General features: G+C 44.8%; 1 protein-coding gene and 1 long non-coding RNA gene across 3 annotated transcripts in view; one reads left to right on the forward strand and one right to left on the reverse strand.

The window, feature by feature from the left end:
* The window catches only part of FGD4 (FYVE, RhoGEF and PH domain containing 4), a 197,662-nt gene that overhangs the window by 36,236 nt on the left and 141,730 nt on the right, over window positions 1-19,696 (forward strand). The window lies entirely within an intron of this gene.
* LOC125626654 (uncharacterized) overlaps window positions 9,618-19,696 on the reverse strand; it is a 69,316-nt gene continuing 59,237 nt past the window's right edge. For both annotated transcript variants that reach the window (XR_007353813.2, XR_012665897.1), the window contains exon 3: window positions 9,618-11,706. This is a non-coding gene — a long non-coding RNA (uncharacterized LOC125626654). The remainder of the gene's footprint in view (window positions 11,707-19,696) is intronic.

Below are 19,696 nucleotides of genomic sequence, written 5' to 3' on the forward strand. Positions count from 1 at the left end.
GAAATAATGTACATAGGCCATGTGCTATAGAAGATAATCTAGTTTTGTGCATATCTAAGCATTCCTGTGCTTTCTTTTGTTCCAACTAAATGAAATATGATTGGGTCAGAAAATTAGAGTCTCGTTATAACTGATCTTTCTTTCTCACCCCCAATAACATTTCTTATGGATAGGAGATTGATTTAGATTTTATAACTAAGCTTACAGTTGTCATAAAATAGCTACAGTCAACAGTTATGGTGCAGGTTGCTGTCCTGATTTCAAAGCCCTGTATAGCATTGGCCCTGTCTACCTAAGTGTCCATCTCTCCCTGTGGTCATGGCTGACTGGAACAATGAAGGGAGGGCAACACTCAAGACTGCATGGCAGAACTTTGACCAAGACTGTGGAACTTGCTGGTAGAAGAAATAAGAGGTTGACCTCTAACCTCACTGCATTCAGAACTAAATACAAAACTCTTCTCTTCAACCTAGCTTTCCCACAGTAGCCTTCTACACATCTTTGCCCCCACACACCAAAATGGGAAAAACTCCTATACTGTAAGCCAGCAAGAAGGGAGATAATATCTTGTTCCTTAATCTTGGTGGTGATATTCACATAATATGGTGAAGGGTACCTATACAAGACCCCTAGAGAAAATCCAGACCACATCACACGTGATCCATTGTCTACAGCCAAGCCCTAAGATGCAACCGAATTTGCTCCAATCCCTCAGACAAACACCTACAAGACCTTTATCAAGCATTCTTACAACTACAATACCCACCTGGGGAATTGAGGAAACACATTGACAGAGCAAGATGGGTACCCAGAAATCACCTACTACAGGACTGGCCCCACAAGGAAAATAACAGAACACCACTGGCCATTACATAGAGCCCCCAGCTCAAACCTCTCCAGCACATTATTGACGATCTACAACCTATCCTGGAAAACAATCCCTCACTCTCCCAGACCTTGGGAGACAGGCCAGTCCTCACTTACAGACAGCCCCCCAACCTGAAGCAAATACTCACCAGCAACTACGCACCACACCACAGAAACACTAACCCAGGAACCAATCCCTGTAGCAAACCTTGTTGCCTGCTCTGTCCCCATATCTACTCTAGCAACACCATCAGAGGACCCAGCCACATCAGCCACGCCACCAGAGGCTCATTCACCTGCACACCTACTAATGTGATATATGCCATCATGTGCCAGCAATGCCCCTCTGCCATGTACATCAGCCAAACCACAGTCCCTATGTAAAAGAATAAATGGACACAAATCAGACATCAGGAATGGGAACATAGAAAAGCCAGTGGGAGAACACTTCAATCTTCCTGGACGTTCTGTAACAGATTTGAAAGTAGCTATACTTGAACAAAAACACTTTAGAAACAGACTTCAAAGAGACAGCAGAACTAAAATTCATTTGCAAATTTAACACCATTAATTTGGGCTTGAATAGGGACTGGGAGTGGCTGGCTCATTACAGAAGCAGCTTTGCCTCTCCTGGAATTGACACCTCCTCATTTATTGTTGGGAGTGGACTACATCCATCCTGATCGAATTGGCCCTGTCAACACTGGTTCTCAACTTGTGAGTGCTTCATGGGTCAGTATATTTGTCTGCATCTGTAATTTTCACTCCATGCATCTGAAGTGGGTTTTTTACCCACGAAAGCTTATGCTCAAATAAATCTGTTAGTCTTTAAGGTGCCACCAGACTCCTTGTTTTAGAGAGAACACGAAATTCTGTTTTTTAAGCTTGTCATTAATATCTTTGTAGAAACAGGCATTCTTTGACCTAGTCTTCAATATCTAAAGCAGAGATTACTGATCTCTGTGGACCACTGGTGTCTAGCAGAGAATAAACTGATTACGTGGTGTCGGCACCCCCTCCTTCATTTCTAGCTGCTAAATTGCATTCCAAGGAATTACATATATGTAGCACTTACATTATTTTCTCCATGCTGTAGTTGTAACAGGGATATTTATTTGATCCTGAGTAGAGGGAGAAGTGGTCCAGGGGGCAATCTCTCTATTAAAACATGGGTCACACTATGGGAAATGTTTGAGAACCTCTGGTTCTGAGTTGGGGGGGCTGTTACTCAGAGAATAGTAATGGCAGTTTTCATGTCATTCTGAGAATAATGCAGCATAAAGAGAAGAGTAAGGTTCTCTCAGGTCCCAGTTAACTACTGGGTGATACAGCAGTTTGGTAGATCAGCACTGTGCAGTGCAGACATAGCCTAAGTGGGTTGGATGGAAAAGGAAACTAGCAAAGATGAACTTGGCAACCTTGTGAAACAATTGGATGAAACCTTTGCAAAATATGGTATGGAAATCAGTGCAGAGAAAACCAAGCTGACAGACAAATATGACAGGTTCAGCTCACATATCACTGTCGGTGGACAAGAGCTGGAGAAAATGAAACCGTTCAAGTATTTGGGGGCAGTCATCGCTGATGAAGGATCAAAGGCAGAAATTCTAGCAAGAACTGCGGAAACAGCAACAGTGGCAAAGCTAAAGCCAATTTGGAGGAACAAACATTTTCCTGGAATCCAAATTAAAACTGCTGGTCATCTCCATTTTTCTGTATGCGTGCGAGACATGGACCCTTATGGCAGAACTTGAACGGAAAACACAGGTAGGAGAGATGAGATACTTCCATAAAATCCTGGGCATCTCCTCCTTCGACCACGTCACTAATGAAGAGGTCTGCAACATTATCACCCAATGCGCTGGGTCATATGAAGACCCCCCTGATGACTGTAAAGAAGCTTAGGCTGAAGTGGTACGGCCATGTAACAGATCATCTGGCCTATCCAAGATCATCTTTCAAGAGACAGTACAGGGGAAGACCTGAAGAGGTAGACAGAAGAAGAGATGGATTGGTAACGTAACTGTGGACCAGAATGGACTTCACGGAGACTCAACCACTGACACACAATCGTCAGGGGTGCAGACAATTGGTTGATTGCTCATCGATGATGGTGCCTCAACGACCAATGCGGTTATGGGAGTGGTGGTGATCTGACAAACTAATCAAAACATGGCTTAGAGCACTTTGAATTTTGAGTCTATATTTAGCTACTTAAATGATGAGATTTGTCTTGGATCCTTCACCAAAGTACAGTTCCTCTGTTAATTACAGATAGCTTTGAATTTAGTTAGTAACATTAAGGCTTTGTCTAAACCGCACTTTTGTTGTTAAAACTTTTGTCGCTTGGGATGGGGGGGATCCTCTGAAAGACACAAGTTTTAATGACGAAAAGCGCTGGTATGGATAGTGCTTCGTCGGTGGGAGAGCTACCGCCCCTCACTGGGGATGGTTTTATTTTTGTCAGGAGAGCTCTCTCCTGTCAGAGTGGCTATACTGCATGCTTTACAACGGCGAGGCTTTAGTGGCATGGCTGTGCCACTCTAAGGTGTGCATTGTAGACAAAGCCTAAAGCTCTGGGAAGAAATACTTAAATGATTTCTCTGTCCCAAATTTTGTCCTCTTGCCCAATTTCCTACTCCAATAACTTAGTGGAGGGTTGATCCTTCCCAAATCAAACGAAGTAAAAGTATTGGCTCCGGTTGGCTGGACTGGCCAGCAATAAGCTGTGTCAGTAATATGGCTCTCCTCCTGAAGAGGACTTGGAACAGTTTCTAATATGCTATAATATTTTAATGATTGAAGAAGGTTTTGGGTTGACAGCTTTTGTAGACTGAAATTCATTATTCATCAACAGCCAGAGACAGTGCTTCCTACACTGATTTTAATTAAGACTGGAGATGATGCAACAGATGGCTTCTCAGATGGACAGATGCTATAAGGACTAATAGCAATGCAGTTAGTTCAGCGAAGGTCAGAATCTGGTGTCATCATATACTGGGAATATTTCACATACACAGCTATATGAAAGCTATCAAATATATGTAAACGTGAGTTCATAGGTATGTGATAAGTTTTTGTAATATGTAAGTCTATTTTAATAGTATACCCTTTCCATGTGTAGCTCCAAAAGCTTGCCTCTGAATATGAAAACAAATTACAAAAACCAAAGGCCAGATACTTAATCTTCCTTTAGGCAAATGCTGAAACCTTTCTGGAACAGTCAGGAACTTTGTGTGTGTTTTTTTTTTCCAGATTTTTTTTTCCTGTGACAGCAAAATAGCTTTATTGTACTGTACATACAATGAAGTTAGGACAAACACAACTGAAACAGGAGGAACCCCACAAACCAGAAATAACCTGAAAAGGAAGGCCTCATGAAACTCGAGTTTTTTATTTAAAACTTCTCCCTCATGTACACTGGAAAATTAGGTGGCATGAGTGATCCTATATGAGATTGCCAAACAACTTCTGTCAGACATAACGGCTGGGTTTTTCAAAGGAGCCTAAAGAAGATAGGTGCCCAAATATCACTGAAATCCGGGATGAGACAATTTTGAGGGGGGGGGACCAAATGGCTGGGTGCTGTGGGAGATTTTGGGAGAGGGGTTGGAGGGATACAACTGCTTTAAGGAGTCTAAATATCTCTGGGTCCATAAATCCTTATAGCTGTCTGTTTCTTAGCCAAGGTGGTGGTTGTGTGGTGCAATCTCACAGGTGCTTAAGGAGAGGGGAGTATTTTGAGAATCTTTCATGGTTTGGAGGGCACTAGTGAGGTGGGAGAAGAAAATGTTTTCTGAGAAGACAACTTCTGCACATGGCGTCTTTGAGAGTGACCTCCCATCCTGGCTGCAGAAAGCCCTCCTAAGTGTCATGTGGAGAATCTGAGCCTCTTGCTTCTTTGAATAAACAATCTTTAGAGCATGTTACCTTTTTTTTTGTAAAGCATAAAAGGAACAAAATAGAGACAGACCCCTGTGACGTTCCCCTGGTGTTATCTGGACCGGTGATCTGCTAGGTCACTCCAATCCTTGACTCTGGGAGCCAGCCTTACCCTGTTCTGCTGTGAGAACCTCCACTCCTGGGCTGTTCACGCACAGTCTCTGGCATGTAAGCGTTCTCCAGGCTTCAAGTCATGTTCGTGTACCTGGCCATTGCCCATTAGTGACCCCAACAACAGGTGTTTGAAGTGTCTGGGGGAATCACGTAGAAAAGACAAGTACAGGATCTGTAAAACCTTTTGCTTTTGAACTCAAAAGGAGCAGAATATCCCCTGGAAGGCCCTCCTCATGGAGGCTGTGCTTTGCCCTGTCTCAGAGCCCTCCCAATCGCACTCCATGACTAGTACTTTGGCATCGGCACTCAGGGCACTGCTGGCACCAGAACCCACCCAGCACGGTTCCCCCTCGCCGGCGCCCAAGGAGCAGGCTGTCCTAGGAGATGAAGACTACCCTTCAGGATCTCCCCTTTGAGGGATGCACAGCTCACAGCCGTAAAGTCTCCCGTGCCACCCTCCAGTCCTTGGGCCTGCACACCCTTCAACGGGCTAGAAAGCCATTCCGTCCGCTGTCTCCTCCGCCTTCGTCAAGGTCGTGGAGTGTCCCCCAGTCCTGCTCTTACAGAAAGGAGGAGGCAGACAAGGGGTTTAAGTGACGGAGACCAGGGCAGCCAGAAACAGGCATTTTGAGGATGCGCCAGAGGACGGCACCACAGCCACTGCCCAGAATTCTGCTTTTTCCTCGACCCTCTAGGCTCCTTCCAGTTGGCCTGGTTGCGGCTGATCTCAGACCATTGGGTGCTTGACACTTTTTTTTTTTGGGCTACACCCTGCCTCCCACCCCTCTTCCCGGTCCCTCTTGAGGGACCCTTCTCACAAGCAACTACTTGTGCAAGAGGTCAAGAACCTCCTGTTCCTGGGGGTAGTGGAGGAGGTCCCTCCAGACATGAGAGGGAAAGGGTTCTTTTGCTTTTGGAATTAAGAAATAACAGGAGTAGGAGGCCTCAGACCCATTCTAGACCTGCAACGCTTCAAGTCCCTCAGAAGTTAAAGTTCTGCATGATCTCCCTAGCTTCCATTATCCCCTCCTTGGATCCTAGGAACCGGTACACTGCTCTTGACTTAAAGGGGACACTTTTCCCGGGGCACAGGTGTTTATATATCTTTTTTTTAATTGAGCCACCACCATTTTCAATTCACAGCACTACCCTTCAGCCTCTCGTCGGCTCAGAGTTTACAAAGTGTATAGTGCCAATGGCCGCTTACCTGAGGCGCAAAGGTGTCCGTACCTTGAGGACTGGTTAATAAAAGACCGATCCCGGGATCAGGTACAGAGTCATCTTGTCCTGGTTTGCTCCACCTGTCACAACCTTGTGCTGTTAATAAATGAGGCTAAATCAACCTTAGTCCTGATGCAGTGCATAGAGTTCATTGGAGCAGTACTCGACTCTACTCAGGCCAGGGCTTTCCTCCCCGAGGCCTGGTTCCTGGCCATGGCAGACCTGATCTCGTGTATACAAGATCACCCTCTCACCACCGCTCAGATCTGCCTGCGGTTTTTGGGCCACCTGGCAACCTGTACTTACGGGGTTCGGCATGCGTGACTCCAACCCAGTCTGCTGCAGGCATGGCTGGCATTGGTCTACATCCCCAACAGACACAGCATGGACTATGTAGACAAGGTCCCAGACCACATCCTGTCACTTGCATGGTGGCAAAATCCAGCATCAGTGTTAGAGGGAGTTCCGTTCGCAGTCCACCTGCTATCGGTTACCCTAGCCTCCAATGCTTCAGACCTGGGATCGGTTACCACCTGGGCAATCTCAGCACACAAGGTTGTTAGTCCCACCTTGATTATTCACTACACATCAATGTCGGGGAGCTCAGAGCAGTCCACTTGGCCTGCCATGCCTTCCTACCTCACCTAAAAAGCAAGGTGGTCCAGGTCCTGATGGACAATGCAGCAGCTATGTTCTATATCAACAAGCAAGCCTGGGCCAGGTTGTCTGCCCTTTGCCAAGAAGCCCTCAGGCTATGGGACTTCTGTGTACAAAACAACATCCGTCTCGTAGCCACACACCTCCCCAGTGCCAGGAATACCTTGGCAATCTCCTCAGCAGGATCTTCTCATCTCACCATGAGTGGTCTCTCCATCTGGAGGTGGTCAGCATCATCTTCCACAGGTGGGGGAAACTCTCTGGGTGGAGCTGTTTGCATCCAGGCACAACAGGAAATGCCATGTTTTCTGCTCCTCTCAGGGGTCTGACGGAGGTTCTGTCGGACGCTTTTCTGCTCCTGTGATCGGGGGCTCTAATGTTCGCCATTCCCCCAGTTCTGTTGATCCACAGAGTCCTTATGAATTTCAACAGAACAGGGTGAAGGTGATCCTCGTAGTGCTGGCTTGGCTACGCCAGCACTGGTTTGGCACACCGCTGGATCTCATGTGCATTCAGCTACTTGCCCTCCTGCCCCTCTGTCATAGTTGCCGGCAAGAGAGAACTGAAAGAGCATAGGGTCAGTGGTGCCTGATGCATGAGTGCGGCACTCAAGGGGGCGCTGCAGCCGACCCTATGGATACTGCTAAGGCAAAAGTCTCCGACTGTGCACACGGGCACACACACATCTAGACTGGAATGGACATGAGCAATGCATCTCAAAGAACAACAGTTACGAAAGGTTAGTAACCACTATTTTTCTATTAAAGTTGAGGTCTAAGCTGTTCATTCTTCAAATGAAAAGTTTCACCGAAAGTGGCCTCTTTCAATTTAAAAAAAAAATTGTTCACAAAATAGATTTTGGCATTGTCAGCAATTTCATCATTTTTGAAAAACTCTGCATTTTTAAAGTTATTGACAATATCAAATGTTTGCAAATAAAAATAAATTTGCAAAACTTCAACAATCCGGTCCACTTTAAACAACTGGAATTGAAAACAAGTTTGAAATTTGGAAACTTATTTGTGAAAGCAGATTATCTTCAACCAGCTTTGCATAACAGCCTATGGAAATTGGAACCAATTTTAGACACCTTAAAAATTTCTTCTAAAAATAGACACTCTTACTATTTTAAATGTTCTTTTCTGCATTGTGATTTGACTTTCCTTTCTGAGGCAGAACTTCAGCATTCCAAAGCTGCTTTGGAATAATTGTATTTTGTCCCACCCCCCAAAGAAGTGGTGCTTGTGACCTACTTACTATAGTTTGTGTTAAGGTTTTGTTTACCTCATGACCCAACTTTGATGAACAATTGCTACATGAAAATACATCCAAACGTCCTGCTAACCAGGTGTGACATTACCCAGGGTACACTCTGGAGTGATGCAAAGCCGTATCCCCTCAATTCCCCAACCTGGCTTGCCTTTTCACCTTGCTTCACTGTGAGAGCAACAACTCCTGATGAAGTGAGCTGTAGCTCACGAAAGCTCATGCTCAAATAAATTGGTTAGTCTCTAAGGTGCCACAAGTACTCCTTTTCTTTTTGCGAATACAGACTAACACGGCTGTTCCTCTGAAATCTAACTCCTGGTCTGTGCACAGACAGCCTCCAGAATGTAAATCACTCCCAGCTATACCGCTTGAGTGCTGTAGTCCAGCCACTTGTAAATTATATTACAGGGCAACACTAGCAAACTCCCAGTCCCAGACTTCTCCCAGAAATGTGCATCTTGTACTACCCAGCACCTTTCTGGCCAATACAAGCTCATATGAAATAGAAAATGGTATGCACAAATCTTGTTATGCCGAAATGGAGTTTCTCAAACACTTCAATCCAAACACACTGGTTTAGATAAATCCACAAAACAAATGTGTTTTATTACAGAAAGATTTATAAGTGACTACAAGTAATGAGGCATAGAAGTCAGAATTGGTTACAAAGAAATGAACGATAAAATGCAATAACACCTAAGCAAATACAAAACACAGGTCTCTCTCACCGCATGTTCCATCAGTCTTACAAGCTGAGCCTCTTTCCGACAGGATCTTTTCCCCCAGTCCAATGCTGCTTCCTTTGTTCTTTAGATGTTGATGCAGTTGTGGGTAGAGAGCAAGGAAGAGATGATTTGGGGTGTGTGCCCTCTCCTCTTACCACCCTTTCTCTTGTGCAAGAATCATCTTCAGCTGATGTTCAGAGACAGACCAGCAGTGTGACCAGGAACCTTACTTAAGCTGCTTCTTTGTAAAAATGTAAATCTTTTGCCCACACTCTCTTTCCTGCTGAAGAATAGCTACTTAATCAGGTGATGGTCCCTTTGATGCCATTGACACCTGGCTGAGGCATTGGCTAGCCTTTTGTCTGTGGGGAACTTGTTTGTGACTGCCCTCTGGAACATGTCTTGGTAACATTATAGAATCTTATATCCTTACATAAATGTTGCCACACACATTTTACCAGGACAGTAATCGGCAAATCACGAGTTTTCAAATGATACTTTGTACAGTATTGTGTAATATGCCCAGAACTGTGGGTCTATGTACAGGGCTGAGGTGGCTGCAAGGAGGTGCTGCTGTTTTATATAAAAGGCCATGCTGAAAGTTTCCATTTGGGGACATGATCCCCTTATATAATCTGTAAATTGAGAGTGCAAGTTGTTGCAAACCAGGATGTTTTGTTTTTACGTAAAAAGTTTATAATACTCCTCCCCACACCCTCCAAACAACTGGGAAGATTAGAGCATGTTTACAGCTGTGCAAAACTGAAATTACTTGTTCAGTATGAATTTGTATTGCTTCACCCAATTTGTGCCCTTCCCTCATCCAGAAAATATTCTACTTTTTTGTAACATTATAGCATGCTGGTTATAGGCCCTGAAGTTTTGAAGAAAAAATGCAAACTTGTGTAAACTTTGAGCAAAGAGATTTGCATTGAATATTGCCCATTGTTGCTTTGTAAAGAAAAGCAGCCTTTGTGTATCTTGGTGAAACTTTTCTTAGAATTAGCACTATTTTCAATTGTTTGAAAAAATGCCAACAAACAAGAAAACAAGGTTGTTTTTTTTTGTTTTGCTTCACGTTACTGATATTTTATGCACCTGTATGTGTGTTGCTGCTTTAGAAATGGTCACTTGTTTTTAAAGCAACCATCAGCCATCAGGGATGACTTGTTGATAATATTCACTGTTTCCCACAGAAATATTAAGCAACCTATAAATACTAGGTAACTAAATGACTGCATAATAATGAAGTACAGTCCAATGATGTAGCTTCTAAAGAAATACATTTAACAAAAGAATATGCTTTCCATTCACCCAAATGTATGCTAAAATAGGTCCAGTTAAGTAGAATACTAGATAAAAATATGGATATGTTTTACAGTATAACTTGTCTTTTTTGAATATATACCTGTCAAAAGCAAATTCTTAGACTACTAGCACTGACATGTTAATGGGAAGGTAGTAATTCTTGGATATTTCAGTTGCCAGATTTGACCTATGAAATCAGGATCACAATTAGAGTGCATATGTCAGGTGTTTTACGTGTGATGCATCTCTTTTAATATGTAAATTGCCCACTTGGGAAGGCAGCTGTATGTTAGTAACATTACTGATTTTTTTTTAACCATTAGGATTTGAAGAGAAATTCTGAAAGGTCAATAGACACCCTTTATTATGTCTGACAATCTTATGACATGATACACTTGAAGTAGAAAGGATTGTTATATTTCCTTACACAAAGACCAAAATACGTATTTTAGATCAAGGGAAACAGAAAAACCATCTGTTAGTGTGTGCGTCTGTCTCTCAGATACTTTTTTGAATCCCCTTGCAGCCCTGCCCTCTAGCAGAGAGGACAGGCACTTGCATTTAAAGACGCAGGACAGTGAAAAGTTTTGGAGTAGCAGTGAAAAGAGAATCAAAGCGATAGATACTGTAAGTGAAGAGGCTCCCACCCTCCTATTTGTCTTTACTCAAATGTGTATATTCAAAGGGTTTTATTAGTGTGGTGACTTCTTCTGAAAAGTGCAGTGATCTTCCAGTGGCAAGACTGTTTCAGCCTTAGTCTTGGAAGCCACAAAGGAAATGAGACTGCTAGCCCTGTCAGTGTGTAGTTGTATGTATGTCCTGCTTTGGGTGTCTCAATATTCACGGTGTGAACAGGAAGTGAGCTTAGCTAAGTTTAAAAAAAGAGCCATATTTGAGGTTAAACAGCATAAATGAATCCAGCTGTTTCTTAGCAAATGTTCTGACCGTCTTCACTGGTAAGTTAATCTATTGTTTTGGCAGGATGAAGGTGCTTCAGAATTATAAGAGAACTATTGATCATTTTTCTAAAGGAATAGTTGTCATACTATGGTTCTGCAGATGTTTAATATAGAAAGTTATAAATTTTTAACACCATATAAAAGAAATGCTATGTGTATTAACCAAAGTGTGACTAATACTGAGAGTAATTTATTATAAAGTGATTATGGGAGTGACTGCTTTCAGAGTGCTGTGGCCAGTATTTTTAATTTGAATAACAAATCCATATTTAGGCACAGAATTAAGTGGCCTGATTTGCAGAGGAGCTGAGTGCTCTGAGCTCTTCCGAAAATCTCAGTTCCTCTGAAAATCAGGCTATTTAATTGATGTGCCTAAATACAGATTTGGGTATTCAGGCATATTCTTCTTTTGTTAGATGGCTGGCAATAATCAGATCTTCTAGTCTTATGGCTGCAGATGCATGACTTTAGAGCACAGGTCAAATACTGTACAGTTTTCTTCTTCCACCATGTCTGGAGCGTTACTTTTGTATTAAGATGGGCAAAATCCACTTCCAGGGCAGTAACATCTGAAGGCTGTTGACTTTAATGATCCAGTGAAACTGGGAGGTCGAGTGGGAGATAGTAGAGCAGGCATTCAATACCTGTAAGAAAAAACAATGCTTGTGATCTGTCTTTTAAGTGAAAACAAATCAACACTGCAATTACTGTGGTGCCTTTTATTATTGACTCGTGACAGCAGCTGCTGTACGGTTACATAGCTCATCCACCAAGTCACTGGCACACTTGCTGTAGGAGTAAATAATCCGTTTTCCAAAAGCACAGGAAATAATCCAAAATAATTGGAAGCCTTCCGTTGCCATAGGGAGTCTTTCATAATACAAGTGTAGCACCCATGTGATTGGAATACAGATCCTGCTTGAAATCCATATCTATATGAGAGATTTTAACTATATTTAAATAAACAGTATTTTAAAAATCATGCCACGTTTATAGGTCATGACTAGTATCAAGGGGAAAAAACCCTTATAATGTTCCTTTTTGAGTCCTCTATTAAATTCAAATCTGGCTTTATACCTGAAGAGAATCTGAGGGAGGAGAGATCTTGATCCCAGTTTCTGCTAGAAAATGAGTATACGCGTAGTGTTTCTTTTAAGGTGCTTCTAAATATTGTTTAAAGTAAGGGTTGTGTAATGCTGTTGAGGCCTTTGTGGATGTCCATTCCACTCATGCATTTTTCTTTAATTGTGGAATGGTTTAAGAATGTGAAAGAACAGTTTGCAAGATATTTAAAAAAAAAAAAAAAGGCTGTTGCTCTGTTTCAGTTCAGAGCAAGATTTGGTGAAATGAAAGGGCCATGAATGTATTCCTGGAGGAACACCCGAAGCGTATTTTGCTATAGCATGTTAAATATATTCTCTCCAAAGCAGGTATATTTTTGTATTACCATAAACTAGAAAAGGCAATCCTGACTGCTTAGCACTCTTGCTACATTCATTAGCATGATTGAGCTTCTCCTCTGAATTGTTTTCATGACTCTCTTAATCCTAAGGACACTGTGAGCTCCCTAGTTCTGAGTAAGCTGGTCGTATCACTGTATTTCCAGAGCAGTTCACTCCTGGGGGAATTCTGTGCCAAAAAAATTCTGCAACTTTTATTTGTGAAAATAAGTCACTCCAGTTTCAGTTATTTTGGTAATTTATTTCAAAATATCTATCTGTCAGCAAGTATGTCTGTAATAATGCAGACGACAAAAGATTTCCCCCAGGAGTAGAGAGTTAAAGAAATTCCCACAAACCCTTGTTTTTCTGTTATGCTTTTGTTGGGCATCTCCATCTGTGTGTGTCTCATGTGCCAGCTGAACACATCTTGAGAGAAAACTCTGCCCCTCCGGTCTTTTATTCTGTTCTCCTTTTTTTTCGCCCTGCCCCTTTAGGGGTTTTCAAATAGAAGGAGGAGCTGGAGGGGGTGTGTGTGTAGTTGGGAGGTGTAGGGAGGGGGCTGCATGGGGGGCCCCGACAACTGCACTCCCCTGCCCCCAAGCCCAGACATGGGGCCAGATACACACACGCGCGCGCGCGCCCAGGGATCTAGAGGGAGAAACAGCTTGGTGCTGGTCAGACCAGGCTTGTATGGAGTTTCCTGTGACTATTTCAGTGCTGGGCTGTGGAGGGCTGACACCGCCCAGGGCCTTCATCCCTGCTGGGCTGGGCTCACTGTGAGGCTGCAGCCCATACATCACCTCTTTCTTTCAGGAGCTGCCAGGAATCCTCTGGCTCCCCGTCTCCCTGCACCTGGCAGTGTCCTTTATTTGTGAGGAAGTTGGGTACTGCCGGGTCCAGCAGCCTCCAGTGGCAACCAACAGCCCATTTCTGCGGGGAGGGGAATGAAATTCTGCACAAAACTCTAATTCTGTGCAAATTCTGCACTGTGCAGTAGCATAGAATTACCCCAGGAGTAGCAATTGCACTTTAAAAGAAAAAGATTCAACATCTGCTGGATCCTGGGCCTTTTCATCTGAACCATTACTGACTATCTCAGCATTTGCAAGCCTAAACTTTGTGTTTATTGCTCCAGTTTTCTGTCTCAGAAAAGGCTTTATTTATTGAAACTACAATCTTATGACTCAGTACTATAGACCATTGCCACTAAAAATCTTTAGTTTGTTGGAAATTACTTCTGTCATGCTTATGCTGTTTCAGCAGTTGTGAGGTAGGGCACTGATAGGTCACCAAACTTCCTTTCAGTGGGTCTCTGGTAGTACCATGGGGATTGAGAGTCTAACCCTGCCAATGCTTGCTGCTGCGAATACAGTTACCCTTGGTAGTCCTCATGTTCAACTCGGCAACACTGCTTGTCAGAGCATTTTCACGATTTGACCCAACAAGAAATAAAAGCATTCTCGGAAATATAAGAAAAAGAGGAACCACAAAAAAGATTTCTGGGGTTAAGCAACTGTCTAATCACTCATCCCCACCCACTCAGTAGAACAGAATTTCCTGCTAATACAGGCACCATTCCATTGATTTCTATGCCACTGAAGCAGGGGACATTAAAAAGATGAGAGGTAGTAATTTGGACTTTCTATCTCTAGGAAACAATAATAAATTTGTGGTGTTTATTAATAGTACAGAGGGGTCCAACTCTAATGTTGCATCCAAACACCATTGAATCCAAACCAGAATTGAATTTGTTAGCTCAGGCCCATGTCATCTTGTAAAACTCTTGCTTTTCTCTGGGAAGAATACTTCCAGTATTTAATTTGAAATGAGGCTCAGACTGTGAAGGTTCAGTGAGAAAACACCAGTTTTGCATGGCTAAAGAACGAGACACATAGTATCTATGTGCTTGTATAGTGTCTGGCAGATAAAAAGCCTTGTTAAATTTAGATTTCCCTGTGTCCATAGGTCATCAGAAGCATTAAAATCTTCTCCTTAGAAGTGACTAAATAGGGGTGAAGAAAAGGAAATGACCTTTAAACAAGACACTTGTGCTATATTAAGGCCCTGTCTACACTGGTAAGTTTCTGCGCAGTAAAGCAGCTTTCTGTGCTGTAACTCTTGAGGTGTACACGCTGCCAAGCCACTTAGTGCGCAGAAATCGTGCAGATGCAGCGCTGTAAAAAAACCCACCCCGACGAGAGGCGTAAGGCTTCCTGTGCCAGGCCTACAGTGCTGCGGTGCCAGTGTAGATACCCTGGTTGGTTGATAGCGCTGTGACTGGCCTCCGGGAGGTGTCCCCCCATGCCTGTTCTCACCTCTCTGGTCATTGGTTTGAACTCTACTGCCCTGCCCTCAAGTGCCCAACAGTCATCCCCACCCTGTACATTCCTTTGGAATTTTGAAAGTCCCCTTCCTGTTTGCTCGGTGATGCCGGCGATCCCCTGCTTGGAGCAATGCCGAGCTGATGGACCTCTTCAGCATTTGGGGAGAGGAGGCTGTCCAGTCCCAGCTGCGCTCCAACCATAGGAATTATGATACCTACAGACAGATTTCTAGATGCATGACAGAAAGGGGCCATGACCGAGACACACTGCAGGGCAGGGTCAAAGTGAAGGAGCTGCGGAACGCCTACCACAAGGCGTGGGAGGCAAACCACTGCTCCGGTACTGTTCCCACGAGCTGCTGGTTCTACAAAGAGCTGGACGTAATACTCGGTGGCGACCCCACCTCCACTGCAAAGGCCACTGTGGATACTTTGGTGGCTCCTGTTCCAGTCAAGAGTGGACTGAGCCAGGAGGAGGAAAGCTTGGACGAGCATAGGGAGGGGAAGGGGGACCCAGAGGCAGAGGATGTCTCGGAGGCCAGAGATGCATGCAGCCAGGAGCTCTTTTCTACCCTGGAGAAGGCTAGCCAGTCACAGCAGTCGGAGACTGGCGAAGCACAAACAGGACAGGAGACCCCTGTTAAGTGGATCTGATTTTTGGGAATTGCTGAAGTGAGTTGTTGGGGGCAGGAGGGTTGCAGAAAGCAGGCTTGTCTTCCACTGCATGCATAGTCTGAGTGGCAGAATAGGCTGTTGATTGATTCCCTCACTTCATGGGAATGTCCCTCAGAGATCGCCAGGAAACTCTTGTGGAGATACTTGGCAATCCACTGCTGCAGGTTCTTCGCCTGAGCTGCTTTGTTTCTTGCCCCATTAACTGTAACTTTCCCACGCCACTGTGCTGTCACTGGGGAGGGGGAGACCATTGCTGCATACAGGCTAGCCGCATAGGGCCAGGGCGGAAGCCGTAGTCTTGGAGAAAGACCCTCCTTTGATTCCCCGCTCACCCACATCAGCGAAATATCTTCCATAATGATCACCTTCTGTGGAAAGTGTGGGGACAAGAATGATTCAGGCCCACCCTACAGTGCTGGCTTTCCAAGTGCCCAAGAGCCACATGCCCAGTGTACAGCAGGGTCCAGAAACAGTGATTTACCCTGCTCTTGCGGCTACTCACCATTTTGGGGGTCTTGCAGCTTGTGTGCTTGCCTGGAGTCCGCCAGTTAATGACTGGGGTGTGAGTACTGGCTGTGTTTTAAAGCACTGAATTGTTGTCTATGCAAACAATACTGCTTCTGTAAAATGTTGCATTTAAACTTCACAGAGCACAGCCTGCTTCTCTGTTAGCAGCAGCAGAATGGTTGCAAAGAATTAGGAAACGTCCAAGAAGAACTAAAGGAGGACTTTATGCCTAAGTTTATGATGCACTCTGCCACGGAGAAAAAAGGAATTGAAGGAGTGGCGGGACAGCAAGAAGAGGGACCAAAAGGAAAACGCAGCAAGCAAGAATGAAGCCACGGAGCAGCTCTTAACCGTTATGGAGCACCAAGCAGACACGCTCCAGGTGATATGAGCTCTTCAAACCGAGCAGCTCTGCGCCTGCCCTCCCCTGCTGTTTCCCGTGCACCCCCCACACACACGCGCGCGCCCCCGCCAACACAGTCTTATCAACCTTCTGGCTCCACTCTCTAACCACAGCATTCCACTCCTCACAGACCAGCAGTGTGGACTCCCAGTACCTACTGCACTCAACACCCATCCATCTGCAGTTTGGCCCTGCTGAAGTACGGCACCCTCTGCACTGTACTCCAAAGAAGGAGGTTTGGTATGGTCTCTGGACATACACAAATCTGTAGCTGTCCCGGGACCGCTCTTCCTCTTGAGACCTTCCATTTCCCCCATTCCTTCCATTCTCCCATATCCCTACCTGCTGACGAATTTTTTTCATGGTCCTGCACACTCCTTTAACTCTCTCCTTTGGTGGTTGTCTTTCAATAAAAGAATTGTATTGGTTTGAAAGCAATCTTTACTCTATTAAGTGAAAGCAAAAAGAGCACTGAAAAGCAGCATACAATTATGTTAAACCCCCGTATTGCATCGTGTGCACCAGTCACCTCCTCGCATTGCAAGCACCACACTCCCGAGCATAGCCACAAACATTAGAGGCAGCAATTTGAAGCTGAAAGCCACAAGGCATCCCTGATCCTTATGGCCCCGCACTGTGCCCCTCTAATAGCCCTGGTCTCTGGCTGTTCAAACTCAGCCTCCAGGCGCTGCACTGCTGCAGTCCAGCTCTGAGTGAAGCTTTCACCCTTCCCTTCACAAATATTATGGAGCATACAACACATGGCTAAAAGCATAGGAATATTGTCATCGGCCAGGTCCAGCTTCCCACAGAGGCAGCACCAGTGGGCCTTGAAATGGCCAAAAGCACACTCAACTGTCATTCTGCACTTGCTGAGCTGTGATATTAAGGGGTAGGCGGCGTCTCCCAGGATCACAATGGGCATTTCGACTTCCCCTACGGTGATCTTCTGGTCTGGGAAGAAAGTCCCTGCTTACAGCTTCCTGAACAGGCCAGTGTTCCAAAAGATGCATGTGTCATGCACCTTTCCAGACCAGCCTGCATTAATGTCTGTGAAATCCCCCCGATGATCCACAAGCACCTGGAGAACCGTTGAGAAATACCCCTTCTGATTGACGTACTTTGTGGCTAGGTCGTCTGGTGCCAGAATTGGAATATGCGTGCCATCTATTGCCCCTCCACAGTTAAGGAAGCCCATTTGTGCAAAACCATCCACAATGTCACACACATTGCCTAGAGTCACGGCCTTTTGGAGCCGGATGCGATTAATGGCCCTGCACACTTCCATCAACACGAGTCCAATGGTTGATTTTCCCACTCCGAACTGGTTAGCAACCAATGGGTAGCAGTCTGGAGTAGCCAGCTTCCACAGCGCAATCACCAGATGCTTCTCCACCGGAAGCGCAGCTCTCATTCTCGCATCCTTGCGCTGCAGGGCTGGGGTGAGCTCATCACGCAGTCTCATAAACGTGGCTTGTCTCATGCGAAAGTTCTGCAGCCACTGCTCATCATCCTAGACGTGCATGACGATGTGATCCCACCACTCAGTGCTTGTTTCCTGAGCCCAAAAGTGGCATTCCACTGTGGTCAGCACCTCCATGAATGGCACAAACAATCTCATGTCGTAGCTACTACACGTGGTGAGATCAATGTTGCAGTCCTCTTGCCTTTGTGGTTTAAAGAACAACTCCACTGACACTTCTGACGTGTTAGTCAGAGCAAATGGCATACTGATCTGCAGTTTGGGATCCATTCCTGCAGCCTGAAGAGACAGGCTGTGCAGTACACAAACTGTTGAAAGATGGTGCTAAATGCGGATGGAAGCACAGAGATTTCTGGGATATGAAGCAATGCATCACAGGGCATTGGGACAGGACCCAGGATGGCCGGCAACCCCCTTCACCTTCCTATAACTGTTAGCAGCAGAAGAGGAAGAGGTGCTCTGTGGGATAGCTGCCCAGAGTGCACCGCTCCAAATACTACTGCAAGTGCTGCAACTGTGAACACGCTATTGCGCAGGCAGCTGACGGTGTGAACGCACAACAGCGGTTTCCCTTCAGCGCTCTCTGAGTGGCGCTGTAACTGCCAGCACTGTAACTTTGCCAGCATAGACGTGCCATAAGAAATTATTTTTACCACAAAGCGCAAGATGAGTCAATTCTGAACAGGAAATATTCTTGTGTGGGGGGTGGGGTGGTGGGAAGATTTGTTGTTTTTGTTTACCCTCCGCCGGAAGAACAATTGCTTAGCAAGAATATACAATTCTTTTGTTGTGCTTACTGTAGTTTCTGTAAACTACAAAGGACCAAGCCAGGCCAAATTGTGTTTCACTTGTGTAAGTACACAGTAACAGAGAGAAAACTTTAGCTGACTGCAGAGGACGAGTTTAATCATTGACCCTACCGAAAATGTTGGCTTGTGTCGTTTTCCCTATCCCTCACCTTCTACTTACGTGCCAAATATTAAATGGCTTGGTGCAGTCTGGCTACGCAGGCAAGTTGAAATGCTCACACCACTTCTATGCCACATTGACTTACACATCTTTAAAAGTCAGTTGTTAGTTCCTAGTGAAAAAGGCAGCTGCTATTTGGGGATTATTTTGAGGACAGTAGGTGGAAAGAGGGGAAAAATAATCAGAAATGTTCAGCTTTTGAATTATTCAGTTGTGACCCAGAAGATACTAACAATCTGGGGTCAAATTGTAAATCTCACAGGCATTAACTATAGTTTGCAGCAAAATGGGTTATTAAAGGGAAAGGGGAATAAAAGGAGAAAGCAGAGTTCTCTACTAAACATAAAGAATGAGCAAAAAGCTCACTTCATCGGATGCATCCGATGAAGTGAGCTGTAGCTCACGAAAGCTCATGCTCAAATAAATTGGTTAGTCTCTAAGGTGCCACTAGTACTCCTTTTCTTTTTGCAAATACAGACTAACATGGCTGCTACTCTGAAACCTGTCATAAAGAATGAGGAGTCCTTGTTGCACCTTAGAGACTTAGCCCTGGTCTACACTAGGACTTTAGGTCGAATTTAGCAGCGTTAAATCGATTTAAACCTGCACCCGTCCACACAATGAAGCCCTTTATTTCGACTTAAAGGGCTCTTAAAATCGATTTCCTTACTCCACCCCTGACAAGTGGATTAGCGCTTAAATCGACGTTGCCGGCTCGAATTTGGGGTATTGTGGACACAATTCGATGGTATTGGCCTCCGGGAGCTATCCCAGAGTGCTCCATTCTGACCGCTCTGGACAGCGCTCTCAACTCAGATGCACTGGCCAGGTA

Source organism: Caretta caretta, chromosome 1 (genome assembly GCF_965140235.1).
Source record: "Caretta caretta isolate rCarCar2 chromosome 1, rCarCar1.hap1, whole genome shotgun sequence".
Lineage (NCBI taxonomy): Eukaryota > Metazoa > Chordata > Testudines > Cheloniidae > Caretta > Caretta caretta.